Genomic DNA, 12,982 nt, shown 5'->3' with positions numbered 1-12,982 from the left:
GTATATAATGTATTATTATGTTTAAGTGTAATTTATTACATTTTAATTAATTATGTATTTACTGTTTATAATAGTTTTGTTTTTTTTTTTCAATTGATAGGACAGTAGAGAGTCTTGACAGAAAAGTGTAGGGAGCAGAGAGATGGGAAGAATCGGCAAAGGACCACAAGGCGGGAATCAAACTTGGGTCGAACACCAGAGTGCAAGTGTTGACGCACTAACCACTACACCACTGGCACTGACCTGTTAAAAGTAAATATGGTGCATAAGCTGCTATTCAGTATTACGAAGGCCTGCTATTTATTTATATATTTTAGTGCTGTCAAATGATTAATCGCATCCGAAATCAATATGCGAAGTCAATATTAACAAATTTATTTGTGTGAATTGTGTATACATGTTTTTGACTACAATTGATAAAATATTTGTTATATTTGTTATATATACATCATATATATAATGTAGTTGTTTAGATTGCAAGTGACTTTCTAAGTTGATCTCTCTCTTTTGTATGTTGTAGAGCTGTATTTAAACCATACTAATTGTAGTGTAAGATGGGACTCGTATATTTGGAATGTGTGTATTTTGTGTTGGACACTCTTTGTATAACCCAGAGTTATTTTTTGGTTGGCCATCTGATTGCTTCTAACGAGTCTCGTGTTTTCATTACTGCAGACTAGTTCAATAAACAGAAAGAAAGAAGAAATGCCTACATGTGTTAAGCATTTTTACTTATTGCAAAAACAACAGTAATCTGGTAGTGTTTGCGTTGCTTTGTTTTTTTTCGGGGTTAATTATTGTGATATCCTGATTGCCACCGAGAAATTCTAAGTTTCTGTAGACTGATAGCATTTCTTGCTGTTAATCTTACAAGGTGAGCAAAATCATCAGTTTTGTCATAGCTTTAGACATTACACTAGAGAATCATTGAAATACTAGCTATGGACTGATTTCATGGGGTTGTCATTTTAAACAGCAAAATCGAGAGAAACCCAGAAGTATCGCCTAAGTCACACAGGAATGTTGTGTGCCGGGCTGTATATCTTATCAGCAAAGAGAAATCGACACAAATTTATACTTTCACAGCCTTCCGAGCAGCTCAAAGGTCTGTTCTGAATAAATAGTGAAAATAAAAGGGATACTTGACCTCATTTTCAGCTAAGTTTAGGGAAATGGCACTAGTTAGCTAACATTTTCTTTCCCAAACACAGGTTTTTGATGCTATTCATCAAACTCAAGTTAATGAACTGACTCTTTCACTATATTTGACCTGACACAATACTGAATTTCGGTACTGTAATAAAATTAAAACAACGCCAATTCCTCGTTAACATTTGAGGCACTGTTGATGGCATTCTTAAACAGTGCTGATTTGCCTTTGTGTTCACACACTTAACAGAAATGACTGTGATTGGCCGTGAAGGTCATCAGTTCACCACACTTCACCGATGTTTACCGAGCACAAACACAGACAAGCGATCCGCTGACGAATCGACTGATCTTCACGACTTTAAAAGCTCCAATGTCCGTGTATCTGTGTTTGCACTCGGTGAAAAGTGGTGAGCTGATGACCTTCACAGCCAATCACAGTAATTTCTTTTGAGCACTGGTGAATACTATAGCTAATCAGCAGCGTTTATGAGCGCGCTCAGCAGCGCTTAAATGTTAGTGGGAACTGGACGTTTTTAAAACTTCAGTATTGAAACAACACTATTACAGACAACAGGAGGGTGTGCTACAGAGGACTGCATTGTTTTATCGCTCACCAGGTAAGAGGGGTCTGGATGCAGACCTGGTGCAGTGCAATCTGGGCTGCATCCAATGCTTTTTAATGGGCTTACCTAACCCCACCCCTATCCCTACCCCACACAGTGATGTCACTACCTCCATTTGAGTGCATTGAGTCTGATATTGCATCGCTGAGTGATGCAACCTCAGCTTGCATCATAAAGGCTGCATCCAGATACTATTACACCAGGTTACATAGGCTGAAGAAGGGAAGCGCCATTACGGTGTTTACCTGCTGCCATGAACTGAAGCCTAGGAAGACACTTGGATGTATTACTCTGAAAGAGCGTAATGTTGCTTGAGGCCTAATGCTTTTAATTGTTTAAATTAAACTGAATGAATGATATTAAAGTGAGTGATGTTTACACCGTTTCTGCATTTTGAAATCTCGGCAACAGCTAGGGGGTTTTAGTACACAGCATGATGCTGCAATGTTTACAGTGCTGATCCTATACTTCCGGGTTTCTTCCCACCGCAGCCTCGCTTTCCTGTTTTAAAATGGCAGCCGTGTGAAATAAGCATATAAAATGACGAAGGTGAATTAGTAATAGTTTCTGCAGTTCCGATGTCAGCTGCGGATGTAAATAAATGGTGGAAAAAAAGTAGTTCCTCAAAAAGCCTTTTTGGAATCTCCGAACTTGATTTTCTGATCACACTTTATTTTGATGGTCTGTTTGCTGAATTTAAGTTACATTGCATCTACATGCCAGCTAATTCTCATTAGATTATAAATAGACTGTTAAATTGGGATTAGTGTTAGGGTTAGTGTAAGTTGACTTGTACTTGCAAAGTTTCTTACTGTATAGTCAGTTAAATGTCTGTTGAAGGAGCATTATTAACAGAGCTTAAGCAGACAGTCTAATAATACTCAAATAAACCATCAAAAGAAAGTGTTACTGATATATTAAAATTATGCCATCAAGCTGTTAGCAGCGCAATAAGGCTGTAAATCGGCACAGTGGGAGGCGTGAGTTGGTGCATTGGCTTTAATGTATATACAGTACAGCCATATCACACTGCTACTCTTGTGATATTGCACACACACACACACACACACACACACACACACACAAACTTTTTTACTATAAGTCATGAAATCTAGGAGATAAATTCAATATTTATTTTTATTATCATTTATTCTTAAATTTACAATTCTACTTAATGTTTTTAGATCATTACAAATTTGTATTATTATATATTTTTTATTGTATAAGTTTATAATTTTCTTAATGCATTACTTCTTTTAATTAAGCTTTTTACAAAGAAAATGCAGCTAAGTAACATGTAAAAATCAGCATCCGCAGTCTGACACGACATCATTTGCTCTATCAATTTTTTTAAAAGGGGATCATCTGTATGACTGGCCAATGGCAGATGGGGGAGTGTATTTTATATATTATTCTGTACGGTGATGCTTGAAAACAAGCTTTAACCTCAGCAACATACGAGTAGTCTGATCTTATGTAATGGTGATATTTATCCTCAGCAACTGTGCAAATCATCTGTCATTAAATGCAAATTGGCCGTGATTTAATTTAATGCTGACTCACGACCGTGTGGTTAATCAGCAGCTGGGGGTTTGAATGACAGCTGACATTTTAATGGGGCAGAAACAAAGACTTTGGTACAGACTGTCCATCTGAGCCTCACAGCACGTCCTGTTCCCAAATTACAGAATACAATTCAATAGAGCGGTGGCTTGAAAAACAGAAATAAGTCTACTCTTTGCTATTACTCACTCATATCTTGAGTGAACCGCTTCTGTGTCCAAGCACAAAAACAACAGTGACCTCTGCTGGACAACTGAGGGAGATGAACAATTAAATAAGCTGCTAATCAAACTGATCAGTGTGTTCGATCATCTTACAAGGTTATACTAGTGATAAATTCATTGTCTTTTTTAAAAGAAAAAAAGATAAAGATGAAATTTTACAAAATGCAAATAGCACACTTCAATGGTCATTAAAATTGTACAGTTTTTAAATTAGTATAGATGGATTTAACGAGTTCCTCATCAGTTTCATTTAAATTACAGAACCATTTATAATTCAAAAAAGAAATCATTTAAATTTCATGACTTAAATATGACATCTAATTAAATTATCTTCATCACTGACCAGCATTTACAGCTAACTAGAAAAATATTGCAAAAACTATAGCACAAAAGTCAGTATCAATTAAAAAACTGAAGAAAAAAAGCTGGACTTTATTGAAATGATCTACTAAACATTAATTAATGCATTTGTTTTTGCTATTATTATAATATTCTTATTTGAGTGTCTGTCTTATTCTCACAAATTATGCATTATTTTAATTAAAAGTACAAACAGTTATATTATGAAATATTATTTCAAAATTACTCTTGTGATTGTAGTCTATGCGTGAATCAATTTTATCATATAATTAGTTTGCCTCATTCAAAGCTGAACTTTAAGATTTATTCATTCTCTTTTCGCCTTTTTTTCATAATTCATTTACAAATAATTCTAACCTGCTAATTTAGTGACATTTGTAACTATTTTCAATGTTGAATCATCTGTCCTATTTATTTTTTATTGAATTCATTATATGATTTCATAGGATTCTATGACATTTAGAAAATGTAAAAGAAGAATTTATTATATATTTTTTATCATTCATTAATAAAGTATTCTAACATGCTAACTTGACAATGTGTCGTTTAATTAATGATGAATATATCTCTACCACTGTTTTTTTTTTTTTTTTTGAAAAGCACAACATGATTTTTTTTATGATACTATGACCAATAGAAAATTTAAAAAACAACATTTATATATTTTTATTTTATCTTTCATCATTCATCCATAAATTATTCAAACATGCTAGTTTGGTAACATTTGCAAATCTTTTTACTTTTAAAATATGTCATATTTTCTTTTTTCCTTTTTTTTTTTTTTTGAGAATACCATGACCAATAGAATATTAAAAAAAAAATCTTTTAATATATTTTCCTATTTTATCTTTCATCATTTATTCATAAACTCTTCTAAAATGCCAATTTCTGATCTACTGAGATTTTCACACACAACCATCCCTAGTGTTTATAGAGAATGGTCCGAAAAAGAGAGAACATCTAGGGAGCGGCAGTTCTGTGGGCGCAAATGGCTTGTTGATCCCAGAGGTCAGAGGAGAATGGCCAGACTGGTTCCAACTTCCAGCTGATAGAGAGGCAACAGTAACTCAAAAAAGCACTCAATAAAACTGAAGTATGCAGAAGAGCACCTCTGAACGCACAACACATCAAACCTTGAGACGAATGGGCTACAGTAGCAGAAGACCACACCGGGTGTCACTCCTGTCAGCTGAGAACAAGAAACTGAGGCTATATTTTGCACAGGCTCGCCAAAATAGAAGATTGAAAGTATGTTGCCTGGTCTCATGAGTCTCGATTTCTAGATAGATAGTAGGGTCAGAGTTTGGCGTCAACAACATGAAAGCATGAATCTCAACAGGATAATGCGCCATGTCATAATGTGCGAATCAGCTCAGACTGGTTTCTCGAACATGACAATGAGTTCACTGTACTGAAATGGCCTCCACAGTCACCAGATCTCAATCCAATCCCCTTTGGGATGTGGTGGAATGGGGAATTCGCATCATGGATGTGCAGCCGACAAATCTGCAGCAACTGCATGATGCTATATGTCAATATGGAACAAAATCTCTGAGGAATATTTCCAGTACTTTGTTGAATCTATGCCACGAAGGGTTAAGGCATTTCTGAGGGCAAAAGGGGATCCACCTGGTGGTACTAGTATGGTGTACCTAATTAAGTGGCCAGTAAGTGTAATTCTAACATTCTAATTTAGCGACTTTTGTCAGTATTTTCAACATGATTGTTTTGAGTATTCTATAACCAATAGAAAATTAAAATACAGCATTTTTTAGAAGCAGAAAATATGACTTTTGCTCAATTTCCAGTATCATTGAATGAAAAAATACTGACTTCTATAGAAATAGAGTGAATTTATTTAATCACAATAAACTTCATGTATAATTTATCTTAAAATATACAAATCTGTCTACATCTTTTCATACAACAATTATCCTTTTTTTATACTAAATTGATGTATCAAATCACAAAAACATGAATGAACAAAACATCTGAATGACTGAACTGCTTTTATCCAGCCTGCCTTTTTCATCCTATATAATTTCCGGCTTTCACCATTTAGCGTTTTCCCCGTACACGGGTCTTATCTAACACTGATTGTATCATTGAGCACATTAAGGCTGATTCTCACGTCCTGGTTAAAAACAGAAGCAGAGCCGCTGAAAACAATCCTCATTCTGTTACACACGCGGGTGTCATTAAAGCAAGATAAAACCCGGCGCCCATTGCGGCTCTCTGGATAAAATATTGATTCTGACGCCACTGTTGACATCAATATGTGTGCTGAACATTCAGTGGAAACAATCCCAGAATCCCTAGAGGTGCATCGCTTCAACTCCACTTTCCTTTTCATTCCTTTCACTTTCAGCCCGAGGGTGAATTTAGGTATGGAAAACATGGAGCCTTCATCAGACTAAACAAAGGTGTGGAAAACACTATCACTGTTTACCATCGCGTTTACAATAGTGATGTTTTGCAAATCTTTCAATCTGATAAAGGTTGCATCCAAACCCCTGCGTCAGACTGATATTTGATCATGTGTTTGTTGCAAATGTGATATTTGATATGGGAATAAAGTGACTTCTTTTTATGTGATATTTGATATTAAACATTTAAATATTGTGTAGTAATATTATTATTTCAAAAACGGTTCTCTGTTGTAATATGCACTTATATTTCCAATCTTTGGTGTCATATGATCCTTCAGAAAAACCACTCTAATAGTGATTTGATGTTCCACTATTATCTAATATCTTTGGTGCTTAATCATTAATAATGGTTCTTATTATGATCATCAATATTAAAACATTTTTCCTGCTTCATACTTTTCATTCATTCATTCATTCATTCATTCATTCATTCATTCATTCATTCATTCATTTATTTATTTATTTATTTATTTATTTATTTATTTATTCTTCTTTGGTTTAGTCCCTTATTTATCAGGGGTCGCCACAGCGGAATAAACCACCAACTATTCCAGCATATGTTTTACTCAGAGGATTCCCTTCCAGCTGCAACCCAGTGCTGGGAAGCTTCATATTTTTGAACCTGTGATTTTTGATTTTACATTTCAGGATTATTTGATTAATATGAAGTTCACATCAAGAATTTTTTTAATAGTAATATTATAAATGGTACATTTGAATGGTAATTCATCACAGCTTTCAACATTGATATTCAGAAATGTTTCTTGGGCAGCAAACCAGCATATTATGATCATTTCTGAAGGATATAGGACACTGAAGACTGACAAAACCAGAATAAATTGCATTTTGGGTCATTATATTCAGTTGTTTGACAATAATTCTGTACAGTCATTCATTTATACATTTTCCTTCTGCATAGTCCTTTATTTAACAAGGGTTGCACAGCGGAATAAACCACCAAATATTCCAGCATTGTTTTACCCTTCCAGCCACAACCTAGTACTGGGAAACACATATAAACACTCATTGACACATACACTATGTCTAATTTAGTTAATCCAATTCACCTATAGTGCACGTCTTTGGACTGTGGGGGAAACCAGAGCACCCGGAGGAAACATGCAAACATCCAAACAGAAACAAAAACTGGTCCAGCCGGGACTCGAACTAGCAGCCTTCTAGCTGTGAGGTGACAGTGCTAACCACTGAGCCACCATGCCACCCGATTCTGTAACTATATTTATTGTATTTTTGACCAAACAAATGGAGCCTTGCTGAGTTTCAAAAATAAAAAGGCAAGTTCTGTTATCATTTACTCACCCTCATGTCTTTCCAATGCCTACTTTATTAAAAATGTCTACAGAAAAAAAAAGTCAAATCTTAAAGTCTCCAAATCTTTGACTTTTTAGTCTTAAAGAAATTTAAAGAGTTCACCCCAAAATTTAAACTCACTCACTATTAACTCCATCCAGTGGTACCGACCCTGTTTAAGGGTTTTATTTTCTGTTAAACACAAAAGAAGACACTTTGAAGAATGTTAGAGACCGGTAACCATTGACATCTATAGTAGAAAAAAACAAACACAAAGGAAGTCAATACTGAATGGTTTCCAACATTTTTAAAAATACCTTATTTTGTGTTCAACAGGTTCAAAACTCAAACAGGAGTAAAGGGTGATTAAATGATGACAGAATGAACCCACTCCTTTAAATCCAATATATATATGAATAAATAAATAAATAAAATAAATTAATTCTGTCATTACTAATTCACCGTCATGTCACTCACTTTCATTAAAAGACCTGAAATACAACATATGCTTTTTGAGATGACTTTTATATATTGCTATTAGGATTATTAATGGCCCCTGCATGGTCACCATACGCACACAGTACATTGAAAATATGATGATCATTCTATATCCATTGAGTTCAACGAAACAAAAAAAGTAGGGATTGAAAGACATGAGGGTGAATAAATGATCACAGAACTTACATTTTTCGGTCAACAACCTTCTTCCACAATCTTCTGTTTACATACCAGTCGTACGCTCTTCCAGAGATAGGCAGAGCTGTTTATGGCATTAACAAAAGTCGTTTCCTGCAATTCTGTGCCACCCCTGAAGATAGTGATAATACCCGTTTGAAGGGTAGGTGGGGTTGGACAGTGACTAAATAAATATCTGTGCCTCTTCTTCATCTCTGTGCACCAGAAAATGTTGCTTTTCGCTGACAAGTCCTTATACAATGAATGGCTCATTATGCCATCAGTAAGGTTCACCACTACTATTGCAAAAGTGCTAATGAACATTGCCTGCAGGGTAGAGCCACAAATAAACCTGCAATTAGGAGTTATTTCCACATACAACAAGAGCACTAATGGCAGAGGCTTCTCTGACGATTGACAACAAAAAAAACAGCAGGAACTGCAAGATAATCCTGGTTAAAACGCTGATATCAAACACCTACAGTCATGTTATGTGTAATTTATATGCTTAATTAATGTAAAGTAAATTGACTAGACTTAATAGTCAATAATTTTACCAGATTTCATTCCTTTAGATCAACAGGGGTGATCAAGTATTTTCTATGCAGTGCATCTTTATAAATTATAATAAATTACCAGCAAAAATAAATATATTTAAACAGTGCTTTAGGGTTTTGAGGGAGTCTATAAACAGTATTTAAGTACAGAAATGCAGAACAATCAAATGTAAAATAACATGTCATGGTCATTATTGTATGTAATCTAATCCTGTGATGTGGCTATTGCAGATATACGCACATTGCGATCTCAATGCTCAAACGATATATTGTTCAGCCCTACTATATAGTCTTCATTGTATAAATAATAAAATAATTTGTTTTCCAATTTTTTCTTCTATATGCAGTTATTCTCTGACGTTATTTACGTATGTATCTAATGTACTTCAGTTGGTATATACAGTTGAAGTCAGAATTATTAGCCCCCCTTTCATTTATTATTATTTTTTAAAATATTTTTTTTAAATGATGTTTAACAGAGCAAGGAAATTTTCACAGTATGTCTGATAATATTTTTTATTCTGGAGAAAGTCTTATTTGTTCTATTCTGGCAATAATAAAAGCAGTTTTAAAATTTTTAAAAGCCATTTTAAAGTCAAAATTATTAGCCCCTTTTAGCTATATATTTTATTTCGATTTACAGAACAAACCATCATTATACAGTAACTTGCCTAATTACACAAACTTGCCTAAGTAACCTGTTTAATCTAGTTAAGCCTTTAAATATCACTTTAAGCTGTATAGAAGTGTCTTAAAAAATATCTAGTCAAAAATTTTGTTCTGTCATCATGGCAAAGATAAAATAAATCAGTTATTAGAAATGAGTTATGAAAACTATTATGTTTAGAAATGTGTTGAAAAAAAAAATCTTTCCTTAAATCAGAAATTAGGGGAAAAAATAAACAGGGCAGCTAATAGTTCTGACTTCAACTGTATGTATTTATAAATTCACTTTTCTTGTTTTGGTAATGAGTTTATGAGGTTATGGGATGGAATTAATAATGGACAACATATTACTCTATACCTCAATTATTCATTTTCTTCGGCTTAGTCCCTTTATTAATCTGGGGTCGCCACAGCGGAGTGAATCACCAACTTATCCAGCACGTTTTTACACAGCGGATGCCCTTCCATCCGCAACCCACCACTGAGAAATACTCTATACCTCTCTCAATTCATTTGTTTTGTCCTACAAAAGACCAATAAAACGATTGAAATAATTAAATGCAATTGATCTTTGTTATACATCCTAACATACTCGTTTCTTGGTCCAAAGGTTTTATACTCTCTTGAAATGCAGTTAAAATCCTTAAAACACAAACAAATGATAAAACTTTACTCTATTATGACTCAACTTTGAAGTGACTCCAAAAATCATGTGTTCTGTGGTTATAATCCAGACTCAACATTGCAGATTCTTCGATGTGATTATATTGTGGATATGCACATTACCATATCGATGCTGAAATGATAAATTGCGCAGCATTAGTTTAGTTTTGTGATATAATGTAATATAAGTAAATTATTAAGACACTTTTTTGCAGTGTATTCCACTTTTTTGCAGTGTATTTGCACACGAATTTGCAGTGTATTCCAACAGTATTTAGATGCAGCATTGGATTTGAAAGCTGAGGCTGCATAAATCAGAGAGGCAATGTCAGACACAATGCACTCAATAGAGCTAGTGATGTCATTGTGAAGTAGGGTTAGGGGTAGGGTTAGGTGTGGGCATTAAAAAGCCCTGCATGCAGCTCAGATTGCAACTGTGCCTAGTTTACATCCAGACCCCTCTGGTTTATTCACATGTCTCTGTTTTTCTTCTTCGGAGATGTGATCTAAATATCCATGGCTTAAAACAAATGGAAACTTGACAGGTCTATATTTCCTTTAATTGCAGTGTAATTTGCCCTTCAGATCTCCAAGCCAGACGTGCGTCTTGTGTCATTTTTATTACAGTATTGTAGCGTCCTGTTATGTAAATTTATACAGCACGTCTAGATTTGCGATAATAAATTAGCGCTTCATATACTGACGGTGTATCACGCCATCAGTCATTTTACCACTGGTAATTGCAACAGAACACAGTGAGAGTATCATTCCCCGGCAGAAGCAATTAGCTAGATTACGCGAGTCATTAATTTTGCAGAGAACCTCTGCCCTCGAATTTCACAAATATGTATGTCAAACTGTGCAAATTGCTTGATGAAATTGGATGCAACAGGCAATCAAGCGAATAAAAACAAACAGCACTGCAAGCAAAATGTAGGAGGCAGGACACAAAATCAATCCATTCAAGAGCCACAAATGTGCTCAAACAGAGAAGATCAGGCGGTGAAACACTACACTATAACAAAACTATAGCATAAATTGGTGCATTCAGGACTGTATTATTACTGTAATTGTGCAATACATTCTTCCTTCAGACAATCTCTGCACTAACCAACAAATATATATATATATAAATAATAATATAGTGAATTTATTTCTATTCTTTGTTTATTCTTACATTTCTTTCAGGGTTTCTGAGGGTTTTCTTGAAGGCATACATGTGTATAAATCAAATATAATGATTTTTACCTTTTCAATGTCTCTTTTATAAAAAACTTTTAATGCCACACCCCAGTATAAATACTGCACATAGACATATGCACACATATTGATTTAAAAGTTCCAGTCAAACTCTTCATACATGGTTGATTAATATGATTAATTGACTGACTGACTGATTGATTGATTGACTGATTGATTTGCATCCATTGACTGCATTTATTTGATTAACAGTGAATTAAAAACAGTCAAGTTATAACATTTTACTAAAAAATTTTTAATATATTATAAATATTGTAAAATTTTATTTATTCCAATTATTCAAAGCTGAATTGTTCTGTAACTAAAACATCTCTATGGAAGTTTTTTCCTAACAAAATTAAAGGTGCTATATGTAAGATTTTGATTCTTCTAAACCTTAAAAATACCATAATATGTTTGCAGATATTTAAGAAACATGCGGAGTGAACATTCTTATTTATCTGAAAAACAATGGTAAAGTCAGATATTCTGCTTTGAAAATGTCTGTTACGTGCCAGAACAGCTGTCTTTGCTTTGGTTCTTTTAAGCCAGCCACTGCCAATTTAGCCAATTATATTTCAGTACCCCAGGTTGCCTTGTTGGGAAACCACGTATTTCATTCATTCAGTCAGAAAGGCGCTCAAAGCATGGGCCTGTGACCAAAATGCCACATCCAGTGGACCAGTAACAGTCCCAAAATGAGATGCAGATTCAAAGTTTTACATGAGATTATTTATTAGCAAATAATATGAATATTATGTATGTAAACATCAGGTGAGCAGATTCCTTGAGCTACATTCCTTGAAAATGTACATGATTTTAACTCTTTAATTGGCAAATTCATAAAAGATGTCACTGATTTGGTGAAAAAAAACACAAAATGAAGCATTTTCAATATGAAAAAGTGATTGTGGACTGGATTGTTTACCTTTTAAAACTTGTAAAACAACATTGCCCTTGATTGATTTTCATTTTTTCTCGCTAATTTACTGTAGGTGGCTGCTTTTGCCCCATTGACATTTTTTGATTGCAAATCCATAACACCATATAATCATGTATTTTTGATTGTTGGTGGCGTTTAAATTTGTAATTTTTACTGTTGATCATCAGTTGGCCTCCTAATCATTAACATGTCCAAGACTTTGAAAAGTTTTTTTTTTTTCTATCCAGTCTACAATTAATTTTATATTAAAAATACGTTATTTTGTGTGTGTTTTTTTTTCACCAAATCAGTGACAACATTTGTAAACTTGGCAATTAAAGAGTTGAAATTCTGTTATTTTTAAAAACATTTAGTAGTTTTGATCAGGACTGAGATTGATTATCAGATTTATGCCAAAATGAAAATGAAAAAGAATATTGATGTGAAGCATTTTTACAGCAGTTTAATTTAGTAAATGTTTTCATCTGAAACAAAACAAAAGGGTAGTAAATTTGAACAGTGCACAAGGGTTAAGACAATAAAGATTGATTGATTGATTGATTGATTGATTGATTGATTGATTGATTGATTGATTGAT

The 12,982-nt window shown here is 33.9% G+C and overlaps 1 protein-coding gene across 2 annotated transcripts in view; it reads right to left on the bottom strand.

Moving 5' to 3' along the window:
- Window positions 1-12,982, bottom strand: part of ankfn1a (ankyrin repeat and fibronectin type III domain containing 1a) — a 196,629-nt gene that overhangs the window by 171,938 nt on the left and 11,709 nt on the right.

Source organism: Danio rerio, chromosome 12 (genome assembly GCF_052040795.2).
Source record: "Danio rerio strain M-AB ecotype USA chromosome 12, GRCz13ab, whole genome shotgun sequence".
NCBI classification, from domain to species: Eukaryota; Metazoa; Chordata; class Actinopteri; order Cypriniformes; family Danionidae; genus Danio; species Danio rerio.
This window is presented reverse-complemented; position numbering and strand designations above follow the sequence as displayed.